Below are 13,410 nucleotides of genomic sequence, written 5' to 3'. Positions count from 1 at the left end.
GGCTTTGTAGTAGAGCCTGAAGTCAGGTAGGTTGATTCCTCCAGTTCCATTCTTCTTTCTCAAGATAGCTTTGGCTATTTGAGGTTTTTTGTATTTCCATACAAATTGTGAAATTATTTGTTCTAGTTCTGTGAAGAATACCGTTGGTAGCTTGATAGGGATTGCATTGAATTTATAAATTGTAGATTTTTAAAAATGTATTAAGTCAAAATATCTGGAAATAATATGAAATTTTGTTATTCTTTTCTGAGCACTGGTATGATAGAGATTTCCAGCTTCAGATTAGAACACATACATTAACATTTCATGAAGAAAGGGAAACTGGATTATATTTATGATATAACAAATAGTAAAATAAATACATACTAGATAAGACTAGTTCTCTGTGGGTTTGGCCCACATAGACACATTCCCTGGACAGTTGACAACTACTCTTTTGGGAACTGTGAATATTAAAAAGAAATTATATGTGTGTGGTGGGTTTTTTGTTTTGTTTTGGGTTTCTTTTTTTATTTATTCTTTTTTTTTTTTTTGCTACTGTCAGCTCTAAACTAGGATTGGCTATAGCTATAGCACTGTCAGAATTGGTAGCCTTTTAGGAGACATTTACCAGATGGAGAAATTAGAAGGTTTTCTTTTTTTTTTTTTTTTTTTGGTCACACCGTGTAGCATACGGGATCTTAGATCTACAATCAGGGACCAAACCCATCCCTCCTGCAGGGGAAGCACAGGGTCTTAACCACTGGATCACCAGAGAAGTCCTGTAGAAGGTATTTATTTATTATTTTTAGAAGGTATTTTAACTCAGAGATGAGAGTTTTGCAGTGGAAGTTTAGGGGTTCTACCAACAGCAAGTTCTTTCCTTGGATGACATTATAAAACAGTATAGAATCTTGCCAAGGTTTCTTGGTTATTTCTCATTGAAACACTATGTAAATTTGGTTGAGTTATGAAAGTAATCTGTAATGTGCTCCAGTTCATTATTTTTTGATTATTAAGCATCAAGCTATCATGCATACCTTCTTAGCAATGAATTTAAGTGAATAAATTGAAAATGTGATATATTTGCATGATCACACTAAAGCACTATCTTATAGAATATAATTTCTTTATTAAAAGTAATAAATAATAATAAGTTATAATTTATTGAAAGTATAGATGAACATTAGCTGTAGCTACCTATTTCCTACCATGGTTTTTGGTGGTTTTATTTTCTCATGGAATAACACCCATAAGTGCACCCAATTTAAGACACAAAAAAGGTGGAAGTCCTACTGTTAAAAAAAAAATTATTAGCATAAAACAGCATGTCATTTTATTTTACTTTAATGTTCAAAATAATTTCTTCATATTTAGAAAGATGACATCACATAGCATTATAAGACACTATGTTGCAGTTAATAAAAATTTATTAGTAGATTCAGGTTTAAGAATGATCTACATTTTTCTCTGTAGTATAGCAAGCACAGGGTTATCCTTATCAAAATATCACCCTTATTTATTTGTATTTCCATGTAATTTCTTATGAGTAGGAGAAAGTTTGAATTGAGTTAAACCAGATATAGAGTAGATTGCATTCACTCTCAGATATACCCATGGGAATGCTTTGTTCTCAGTTTCTCATAGAATTTTATATTCTCACTGTTGTATACTTACTTTTTTTTTTCATTTTTGTACATTTCCATCAGACTATAAGCTTCATGAAGGCAAGACTGAACTTGTCTGGTTTATGTTATAGCCCTAGCGCTTATCACAGAATTACTGTCTCTCAAAACAAGCTCTCAGTTGGTAGTTACTGAAGGGATACTTGACTTAGCAAATTACTTTTTAATATAAGAGAAGTTTTTACATTTTTTTTCTGTAGTGAATACACTCAGAATATCTGTTCCACACAGATGGCTAAGGAAAACAGAAAAACAATCAGGAGAAAATACAGGTATACATGGTTTTCTAAGCTTCCAGGCGCTTACACCCTCACATACAAAGTTTGGTTTCATTGATTTAGGCTCTGGGTGTGCTCACTCGACTTTGTTTTTGTAGTTGTGCTCGGCTGAGTCTCATGGCTATAGATGGAGCAAAGGAGCTAAAATGAAGTAGGAATTGGAAGAACAGAGGAGAAAAACTGGATTTTTGCCACCAATATTCATCCTTCACTTACCCTGAAGACCATTTTCTAAGACGGAGGCATGGTAGGTCTCCTTAGAAATAACTGACGAGATTAAGGAACAAAGAATACAAGCCAAATGTCCTGTAAATCGAGGAGCAAGGCTGTCTGATCCAAGCAGACACTGTTATGACATCCTGTACCTGGATTCATAAAATTCCCTATGGGAACCACATAATTCAGGCCAAGGATACCTCTGGAAACATTTGTCATTTGTTCAGCTTTCAAGAATGGCTTTGTGTTAGATTTGCAGTGAGTGGCATTGAATATTATAGTTTTGGTAAATGTCGAGAGTATCATAATGTAAATTGCTTATTTCAAAATGACATTTTTCTGTGCCTTAGTAGCTTCTTAAACTTTCACCAATGTTAATAATTCAATTTGGAGACATGTCTGACTGGGAGAGAATTCTCTCTCCCACGAGTCACTTCAATCACCTTCCTAGTTGATGGAGCAAAAGTACCCATTTCAAAAGTGAGTGTGGAAATGCAGCAGAGTGAATGGAAGAACTCGATGAGAAAGTTGAACTGGATGCTAGTCTTAGCTCTGTCACTTAGTATATATGTGATACTGAGTTATAAATAGCTGTTCTGCTCCTCAGTGTCAGACTCTGTATTTATGATCCTTCCTACCTCACCTACTTCCTTAGAAATAAGGTCATGAACATGACATCTCATTATACTCCAAGATGCAACACACGTTTGAGATGTTACACTTCAGTATCAAGGTTAAGTGTCAAAAGAACTCAATAATGATGTCATTCAGAAACAGGATTTGGAAGGATAATGGCTATGAAAATAAGAAGGTAAGAGAATGATGGTTCAAAGGGAAGAAGCAGCACCTATAACAGTGTAAGAATCAGAAGTCCTAAACTGAAAATCTGCAACTAGAAGGAAACAAAGATGAGAGGTCTGGATCCATCTGTGATTTTTGTTCCTCTGGCCAAGAACTACAGTATTATTTCTTAAGTGAAGCCTGTTGTTGCTTAAGATTGCCAAAGAGTGACTTACAAGCCCGGGAAGACTTTTCCTAAAAGTCTTTATTGGTTGACTTTTCTGTAATGGTTCAGTTCAGTCACTCAGTCGTGTCCGACTCTTTGCAACCCCATGAATCGCAGCACGCCAGGACTCCCTGTCCATCACCAACTCCCGGAGTTCACTCAGACTCACGTCCATCAAATCGGTGATGCCATCCAGCCATCTCATCCTCTGTCATCCCCTTCTCCTCCTGCCCCCAAATGGTAATCAATTAAAAATATTTTTACTTGGGCCCTTGACTAAGACAGTCTTGTGGAGCCTAGATGCTGTAGCCAAGAAGAAAAAACAAACCATCCAAAGCATCTCAGGTGCTTGGTCATTATGGACTTGTTTCTTCACATGGAAGATGAGACCCTCAAAGCAACAATGCCAAGTAATGGAATAGAGCCAAGACTTCTTAAGTGAAATAATATAATTTTGAGGGGGAAATTGATGGCAACTAGGCATAGGTTTTTAGTAAGCATTTTAACTAGGAAAGCATGGGGAAATCTCTTAAAACCTCATTTTCTTTTTTTTTTTTCTTAAGCATTTGACCACATACTTTTAACTGTATGACATTGAAGATTACATAAGCTTAATTTTAGGCAATGCTGTAGCTTCAGTTTATAAGGAATTCAGATGATAGTCTGTTTCTCTTTTTTCTTTATTTTTTCTTTGAAGAAAGGAAAGAAGGATCATTTAAAGCAAAAAATGGCTTCCATTTATCTCTTACACGACATGAATAAAACAGACGTACCAGGTAGGTCCTCAGGTAAGTGGTTCTGTGGTATATTTTTTAAGTGTTTTCCATATCACACCTACCAGTATCCCTCTTAGAATTATGCTTTAGACATTACTTGGGTTGCAAAAAACACTAATATACTTTTAAGAATCCCTCAAGTTCTTCCTTTCTTGATTTCCACTTTTCCCACTCCTCTGCTATTAAAGCTATTTGAAGAGGTCTCAGTGAATAACCATTGCCATCTTCATATATTTTTGGCAGCCCACAAAATTTAAAACTCTCTTAAGCTCACACCAAAAAGTTAGGTCTTACTCATTTTGTGGCACTGAAAAATGATTACTAACATGATAAATAAAAAAACATAGTAACTTAAAGAGTTTTTGAGGGGGAATTTTCTTTATCTCTCAAGTTTTTTCCTGATAAAATAAGAACAATGCTCAAAAGAAAAAATATTGTGGTTTCATTAGAATTATGTTCCTTGAAATGTGCAATAATATTCTCATGGTCAAGTGTTTATTTCATGACAAAAATGAGGAATGTTAGTGCATTACTCTGCATTGTAAAGTGTGACAAGTTCAGAGTAAGCTAACTGGAAGCTGGGAAACCAAGGATGGATAGATCCTCGGATAGATTTTTATATTGGTGAAGAATTGCATTTGGCTTCTAGTGACAGACCTGTGTGATTTAAATATATGTGGTTATACATTTGTAAATCAAAGTATAGAGCTAGGCAGTCACTGAGTTCAGTAGCACATGAGTGTCAGGGATTCTGGGATAAATTTCTTAGCCTTCTACTCAGTCCCCACATGGCTGGTAGACCTCAGGACCATACCAGCAGTTTTTGAAAAAGAAGAAAAGGAGGGGTTTTTGTCAGCTTAATACACTTTTCCAGAGGTCTCATCCAACTGTTTATTACATCTTCCTTATGAGATATGCTTACATCTTACTGTCTTCCCTATGAGCAATCAAGACTGTAAGAGACAGTCTCTCCCACATCTCTCTCCTAGATTCTGGTGGATTTCTAGGAGTTTTAATGTTCGTTCTTTATAGATGCCTCACCCTGGTCTCTGCTTTTATCTTCACATACTGTTTGACTCCATGCAAATTTCTTATTTTATGAGAACACCATTCATATTGGATTAGGGCCCTAATGACTTCATCTTAACTTAATTACATCTTCAAAGACCCTTCCCAAATGAGACCATACTGGGAGTTAGAACCTCAACATATACTTTTGAGGGAACATAATTCAATATGTAACAGTTGGTGTGCAAATTGCTTAATCAGAAAAATGAAACTGCAGCCTCCACATTGAAACAACCTTTTTTTTCCCTCCATTTTATGAAGAAATGATATACTATAGGGATATTTAAGCATTTTAAGTGCCAACTAAGTAGCATACATTGGAAATACGGCTTTTAGTACATTATTATGAAAATATACTGTAAGTCTAGATTACAGGTGGGTTGCTCCTGACTCTGAAGATACAGATTTACTTCATGTTATAACTGTACGATTAACCAGTGTTGACTATAACAGCTCACTTTTCTCAAAATAACACTTTTTTGAAATTTTTTTCATTTCCAAATATACTGAAAACTATATACTAAATCAATAGTACATTTCCAGAGACAGACAGAGTTGCCACTTAGTTAACACAATCATTTCTAATATCTTTTGCAACAAATTCAAATTGAGCATCATGTTTGGATGAAACAAAACGTTGTTCTGTGTTAGTATGCCAGGTGAGAAGATGCAGCATCCTTTGAATCTTTAGTCTCTTCTGTACATGTTCCCATGTGTCTCCACATGTTCCACTGTTTTTAGGTTTAGCCTTTATTTTTGTCACAGTCTTAAGAAAAAGAAATCCTTTTCCAGGATTTAATTGTGCCACCAAAAAGACAAGGTCAAGGTTTGAACTCTGGTGCCTGTGAATAGGAGTTTATTTTGAAGTAGGGTCTTTGTAGATGTAATCAACTCATGATAAGATCATAATGGAGGGTGGATGCTCATCAAATGATAGATGTCTTCCTAAGAAGAGGGGAATTTGGACACAGAGGGAGAAGACCATGGGAAGACAGAGACAGAGAATAAAATGATGCATCTACAAGCCAAGGAATGCCAAGGATTACAGGGAATCTCCAGAAGCTCAGAGAGAGGCCTGGGACAGATTCTCCCCTGGAGACTCCAGAAAGCTTGCCAAGACTTTTGGACTTAATTTTAGACCTTTGGCTTACAGAACTATGAGAGAATTAATGTCTGTTGTTTCAAACCACCCAGCTTGTGCTCGTTTCTTATGGCAGTCCTAGGAAACTAATATGTCCAGTATATCCAACTGTGATGTCAAATTCCTGTCTGAAGATAAGCACCAACTGCCATCCTTGAAGCTCCGCCTGCCTTAGTGAGTAAAGTAAACTTCATGACAATTTGTGTTCAGACTTTGTTTTACTTTCACACTGCGGTTTGTGTTTATTCACACTGTTTATATAAACTTGTTTTCATTGTTCACTTGAGAGAGAGAGATATATATATATATATATATATATATATTCCAGTCTATAAAATTTTTTTGAGTATTTTGGATTGGGATGATATACCTTGTAATTTCTTTAAAATTAAGGAACTTTGCTTTCAATTTATGACTTTTCACTTTTAGGACAAGGTTTTGAGGAACAAAATTAAAATCATTAAATGAGCCATAGAGTTTACTATTAATGTATGATTCTGATGATCACAACCTGAATAAAGAAAAAAGATATTTCTAGCAAGAATAAGGTAAGTGGTCATGTTGGTTTCCTGGGAAAATAATAATGTATTCTTGGAAGCACCACTAATTATTCATAAATTTTAAAAATACCTGTATAAAGAGCAAGGAAGCACATGAATTTGTCAGGGAAAGAAAAGAGCAAAGCAGGAAATGAGGAAGATGTGACTTATGGAAAAGCAGCAGTAAGAAGAGGCATGAAAATGAAGTGAAAGTCGCTCAGTCATGTCTGACTGTTTGCGACCCTATGGACTATACAGTCCAGTGAACTGTCCAGGCCAGAATACTGGAGTGGGTAGCCTTTCCCTTCTCAACCCAGGGACAGAACCCAGGTCTCCTACATTGCAGGCAGATTCTTTACCAGCTGAGCCACAAGAGAAGAGGAGGCAGAGTGAGAAGTAACTGAGGAAAGTGTATTTTTACCATCATTCTTGCTCTCTGACAACTTTAGTTTTCAGCTCTGTTTATCAGATTGTTGTATAATTTATCAAATTTATTTTTTAGGCTTTCATATTTCATAATTTGTTGTTTAAAAAATACTTGCTAATCCCCTCACATCTTTCAGTTGTTTGTCCAGATATCATCTTGTCAGGCAGTCCACTGACTGCTCACATTCTGTGACCTGACAGCCCTCCCCGGTCCCTGTACTTCAGAGCTCTCTAGTCCTGTTCCACCTATTTATCTTATCATCATGCTTATCGCCTTCTAGGAAGATTTGTAGTTTACTTATTGTTTTTACTTCAGTCTGCCTCCACCTCCTTCTCCTAAAACAGAAGCTCCTTGAATTCACATATCTTAGTCACTGATGAATCCCAAAAACCTAAGGCTGTCTGCTGTATAACAGATGCCCAATGGTTACTTCATTTTTTAAAATGAGTAAGTATATTTTCTTTAAAATTAATAACCTGAACCTGTTGTGGCACTTACAGGACTATGTTTTACTCGGTATGTATGTGTGTGTGTGTATTTGTGTGTATGTGTATGTGAGTGATGAGTAAAACACACACACACACACACACACACACACACATATATATATATATATGAAATGAATAAAAAAGTGAAAGTGTTAGTTACTCAGTTGTGTCCAACTCTGTGACCCTACCTGACCTACCTGCCCATGGGATTCTCCAGGCAAGAATACTGGAGTGGGTTGCCATTCCCTTTTCCAGGGGATCTTCCCAACCCAGGGATAGAACCCAGGTCTGCTTCATTGCAGGCAGATTCTGCAATTATATATATATATATATATATATATATATATACACACACATATATATATATACACACACATATATATATATACACACATACACACACACACATATATTTGCATATTGGACTGGGAGTTTGGTGGCGTGTGTATTCTCATTTTATCAGTTGACATGGAATTATATGTGTTTATGGAGGAGTTGTTGCTTGAGCTGATGCTTGCCTTCTGAAATGTCTCTATAACATAGTTTAGTAAAATGTTAACAAATCCCAATGAAACACATCTGCTCTACTGTTGTCTCCAACTCCGGGTCTCTTCAAACTTTTAAAACTGTCATAGACTACTGGAAACATGACTGCATTTGAAATTAGTTCAATAAAACAGTAGTTGCAGATGCATCATTAAGGGTTTAAAACCAAATTTTCGGCCAAAGGGAATGGCTTGTAAATGTCTGGCCATGACTCCAGTGGTGTAGAAGGAAGTTTTCTGGCAATGAGGGAAGTGGGGCTCCCTGCTCGCTGACACATAAATGACTAAATTCGAGAGTTTTCTTCATGTGTCTGCTCACCAATGGATGTGTAACTGGATGCTAGTATTGCAGTGCACTTGTAGGTTAAAATCCAGGAGGTGATGAAAGACAATCTACGGTAATAGAATTGGAGGAACTCGGGGGATTGGATCAACCAGGTACAGTCTTACTGCTCCCTCTTTTTCACTTTATATAAGCATTTTTTCCCTACAATCTAGAAAGTACAGTGCGAGTGCTTTCCAACGTAATTGATGGCCCCGTCTGGCATAAGTGATTCCACATGGTGGCTGATGAACGACTCTTGGGTTAGCCCCTCCTCTTGTTCAAGAAACAGACAAATTAGCAGACTTTTCTCTCTTCTCCATAGAACTATCATTCGCACATCAGTTTATCTATCTTAGATGAAATTTTAAATATTTTATAAGCTGGTGAACCCTCTTGTTCTTGGTTTTGGGGGAAAGTGGAGTCTCATAAATAGAATTGTCTTACCTTCTCGGTCATGGGGTTGATGGATGGTCGGAGGGAAAGCAGCATCCCGGGTTTTTCAGAGGCATGTCTCTGCTTAGATCAGATTATATGGTGACTTGCAGTGTAACTATATTAGTATCTCTTTACACAAGAAAAATTTCTTTTAAATAACAGGATCAATTTGGGGTTGCTCAAGGGAGTTAGTAGAAAGGCTTAGAACATGGCAGTAGTAATATATACTCACAAGGTCAAAAATTCTCAGCTTGAGAATGGTTCAGTGTGCTCATTCATCATTTTCCACTTTTGCTCATGTACAAGACACCCAACCAGGTGTAAATTAAAACTACTGTACTAGCATGATCAGGCTTTAAAAAAAAGTATCAAATCCCAATTTACTGCTGTCAATTCACATAAAGATATAATCTTTATGTTGTAGATATTTCTGATTGTGTTGTTCCCAAAACTCAAGGACAGAAACAAACTGAATGATAAGCAGTGTCAATCTTGCATATATATAACAAATATCACCTAAAAATTATAATGTACTATATATATAATTACCTAGTTAATTTTATATACAAACACTGATTAAAATAATCAGAATTTACCAAGAATCCGACAAAGACAACTGAGAAGAAACAAAGTTAAAGGTTTCTTTAATCTACTGGGTAGGCGAGATTGGAGAGATGGCTTTTACAACATTTTTAGGAAAATTCACAGCTGAGGATTCATAGCTGTGATGCTCAGATGAGGACAGCTGATACTCACGCATGTTACTGAAGCCAAGTGGTGGGAGGATATACCGCATCCAAGCTGTTTCCATGAGTGCACAGGCTCTGGCTTGTTTTCTCAAGACTGGAGAAGACATCACACATTCTTTTGGAAGTTGAGTCCAAACCAAAACTCCACTAGATCTCCTGTCCTGCCTGTGTGGTCTGGGTGACCCACTTTAGCTTGACAGAGCTCTGGGAAATTTGATATGTCTACATCCAGTTTAAAGGTTACTCCTGGGTGGTCTTTAGCAGTTAATAGAATTTGATTCTGGGGCCATCATGTGAGATTCAGAGAAGTCCAAGAATCTGGGCCTGGACAAGATCCAGTCTGTTAAGAATGGTGATTACTCCTGAGCATTTCAATATATAAATTGGCAGAACTAGAGCTGTTCTGGGAGAATGTACAGATAACACCAGACACACCTCACCAGCCGTCTGCAGCCATCTTGCTTAGCATCTTCCAAGGCAGAACTCAAGACACCATGTTTTCAGATTGAGCAATAATTATGCATTGAGGAAGCTGTTCAGAACTTTCCAGGAATGGCCTTATGGCTAGAAAAGACACAAAGACATTTGCCTTAATCTATTTAGATTCAATGACTTCTCTAAATAATATAAATTTTTTTATTAAGTGTAATTGCTTTACAATGTTATGTTATGTTTCTGCTGTACAGTGAAGCAAATCAGTTCTATGTATATCCACACACCCTCCCTCTTGAGCCTGCCTCCCACCCCAACCTCCATCCCACCTTACCCCCATCCCTTCCCTCTAGGTCATCCCAGAACACCAAGCTGTGAATACAAGCAGCTTCCCATGAGCTATCTATTTTACACATGGTAGTGTATATATGTCAATTCTTAATTACATGTATATTAATAAAAGAATGGAGATGTGGCAAATCTAGAAATCATTTATATTTTACTATTAAAAAATAATGGGTTGTGGAAAGAGCATGTGCTTTGGAGACACCCAGGCCTGAATTTGAATACTCACTCCCCATTTACAGGCTGAGAGACTTGGGGCATTATCCCAAGAGCAGAAAATATCAAGGATTATTCAAAAAGTCTTCAGATATATTTGTAAGTGTCAGTCTTTTAAGAAAACCAACAATGTTCCAATCGTAAAAACCTGCTTAAAATCGCATGCTGCCTCTGGTATCTGTCTGCATGGCAATCATCAGCATGTAACATAAATGTATATTTTACACATGTACCTTGCTTGCTCCCTGTCTCCCCTTCCACTTTATCCCTAAAAGTAAAACTTCATTGTTTCAGGAATTTATTGTCCGATGTTGTTTACCATTGTATCCTTAGGAACTGCAATAGAGACTGGCGCATAGCATCAACTGAAGTATTCTGATGGTGGCAAAAGTGACCAAGGCCTGACCGTCCTTTCTGCAATGGTGGTCTGGGAGTCAGTGCTTCAGGCCCACTTAGAGCTCTCCTGCCCTGCAACAATTTGGTAAGTACCAATTCATCTTTTGCTGTTTAAAATTGCTTAAGTTAGGTTGATTTTTCTGAGATTGGACCATGGTTATAATTTAGTAAAGTGATTATTCAGAAATAGCAGTTCTGTGAAATTCTGAGTATAAAGGCAGAAGGGTGGGGATTACTTTGTTCTTCATTTCAGATCTAAAGAGAACATTGAGAATCTTATGTAACTCTGTGGCAGATTGGGGGAGACACAAGAGACTAGGCTCTGACTTCAGTTTGTTAAATATAAAGGTCACAAATGAGTAACTAGCTGGCAGCTGACAGACAAGCCAAGGAGAGGGGTTGTTGTTTAGTTGCTAAGTTATGTCTGATTCTTTGTGACCCCATGGACTGTAGCCCGCCAGGCTCTTTTCTCCATGGGATTCTCCAGGCATGAATACTGGAATGGGTTGCTATTTCCTTCTCCAGGGGCTTTTCCCCACCCAAGGATCAAACCTGCGTCTTCTGCACTGGAAGGTGGAGTCTTTACCACCGAGCCACTAGGGAAACCTAAGGAGAGGGGAGGCAGGGATTCTTGTGCTTAGAAGTTCTCAGAGTAAAGACACCTGAATGATTCAACCCATACCATACATGGGCCATGCCTGAGAAAGAGCCTACATGAGATCATCTGTAGGTTCAGGGCTCTCTGAAGGGGAAATGTGATCTCAAGGGAGATTTACTGAAGAGGCCCAGACCCTGAAGCATTCTCAGTGACTATAGAAGGAGTATTAACCAGCCAAATTGGTAATCAACCCTCCTCTTCCATAGAGATGGAGATTTCTGAAGAACCTAAGAAATAGTCTGAGAGTTAGCTCTGTGTCTGCAGCATACAGGGATTACCATACCAGCTCCTAGTCACACAAAAACTGTCTCGTTCTCTTTGCTCCCTTCCTCTTCTGATGGCTGCCAACAAATAGTTGCCTCACCCATTTACTAAATACAGTTTGTGCCTCATCTCTTCCACGTAATAGGCCCCCGCATAACAGGGGTACTCAGCTTTTATTACTGAATGGAAATAGACTTTCTGATGGAGCTATATGTGAAGACTGAAGGTAACCAGAGAATTTGTTATTTATAGTGACAAATGTTTTGTAATAGCATACCATTATAACTATTTGGAGTTAAGAGATCCCTTTTCTACAATTATTGAACTATACTGACAGTCAAGTGAGATTTGAGAAGCAAGAAAAAGAAGCCTGATTAAGGGAATAGAAAGGAACAAAATATGCAAGAATGGGAGTGACATATGAGACATAATTAGAGGTGTGATTAAAATAGTCATAAAACAATAAAAAAGTATGTGTGAAGACATTCCTTTGCAACAGATCTGAAAACCTTAGACATAGGTGACATATATGCTTTTCTAAAAATTTAAATTTCTAAAATCATCGTAAAAATTTTTTGAAAATAATCAAAAAAGTTATTGAGAAGGTTAAAAATCTGCCATTAATAAAAGCCACTAAGACCACAGATTTTCACAGCTGGATTACATCAAATCTTCATAAAAAACAGATAATTCCTATGTTATTTAAGTTACTACAATCCACTGGAAAAAATTCTTAATATGAAACCTTATGAAGTTAGCATATAAAAACAAAAATGTAGCCTGAACTCCTATATAAATACAGATACAGAGATCTTTGTAAAATAAGAGATAGTTGTAATATCCCAAAGTCCATCAGTATAATGACTTACCTCAATCTATTTAAAAGTCATATGGTAATACCAGTACATTATGAAAGAATTATATGAATTAATAGGAATAAAGTATGACAAAATAATAAACCTAAAATTAATCATTAAGTTAGAAAATTCTCATTGAGGTTAATATGAAAAATTAGATGTAAATTTCTACTGCTGCTATTGCTTTGGAATGCTAAGTAAAAAATATTAGTATAAATATTAGAAAATAGATTTTTTTCTAATGACAATATTAATCTAGAAATTCAGATTCTAGTTAAAATCAGAACCAATGAAAAATAATGGATAAGAGAATTTAAGATAAAAACAAAATAAATATGTTAAGACCAAAAGGTTTTGTTTATATTATCTGTAAGCAATGGCAATGAAAATGGAAAGATATTCATTTATAATAAAGAGTATAATATTTTCATAGATAACTTTAAAAAAATAAAGGACATATATTTTTAAAAATCTATGAATCTTACTCATAGACTACTAAAAGACATAAAACAATATTTAAACTATGGAAAAATATACTGTGATTTTGGATGGGAAGAATATAGTAAAAATGCCAATTCTTCAAAA

The 13,410-nt window shown here is 36.4% G+C and overlaps 1 long non-coding RNA gene across 2 annotated transcripts in view; it reads left to right on the top strand.

The window, feature by feature from the left end:
* The first annotated feature begins 782 nt into the window (after positions 1 to 782).
* Positions 783 to 13,410, top strand: part of LOC109557270 (uncharacterized) — a 31,319-nt gene continuing 18,691 nt past the window's right edge. Inside the window, exons 1-5 of one of the 2 annotated variants that reach the window (XR_011566189.1) lie at positions 783 to 1,936; positions 2,041 to 2,189; positions 3,862 to 6,323; positions 6,579 to 10,749; positions 10,984 to 11,131. This is a non-coding gene — a long non-coding RNA (uncharacterized lncRNA). Of the gene's footprint in view, positions 2,190 to 3,861; positions 6,324 to 6,578; positions 10,750 to 10,983; positions 11,132 to 13,410 lie in introns of both variants that reach the window. The other variant, XR_011566188.1, reaches the window with a different exon arrangement.

The sequence above is a fragment of the Bos indicus genome, chromosome 4, assembly GCF_029378745.1.
Source record: "Bos indicus isolate NIAB-ARS_2022 breed Sahiwal x Tharparkar chromosome 4, NIAB-ARS_B.indTharparkar_mat_pri_1.0, whole genome shotgun sequence".
Classification (NCBI taxonomy): Eukaryota; Metazoa; Chordata; class Mammalia; order Artiodactyla; family Bovidae; genus Bos; species Bos indicus.
The sequence above is the reverse complement of the archived record's forward strand: the minus strand, read 5'-3'. Positions and strand labels throughout refer to the sequence as shown.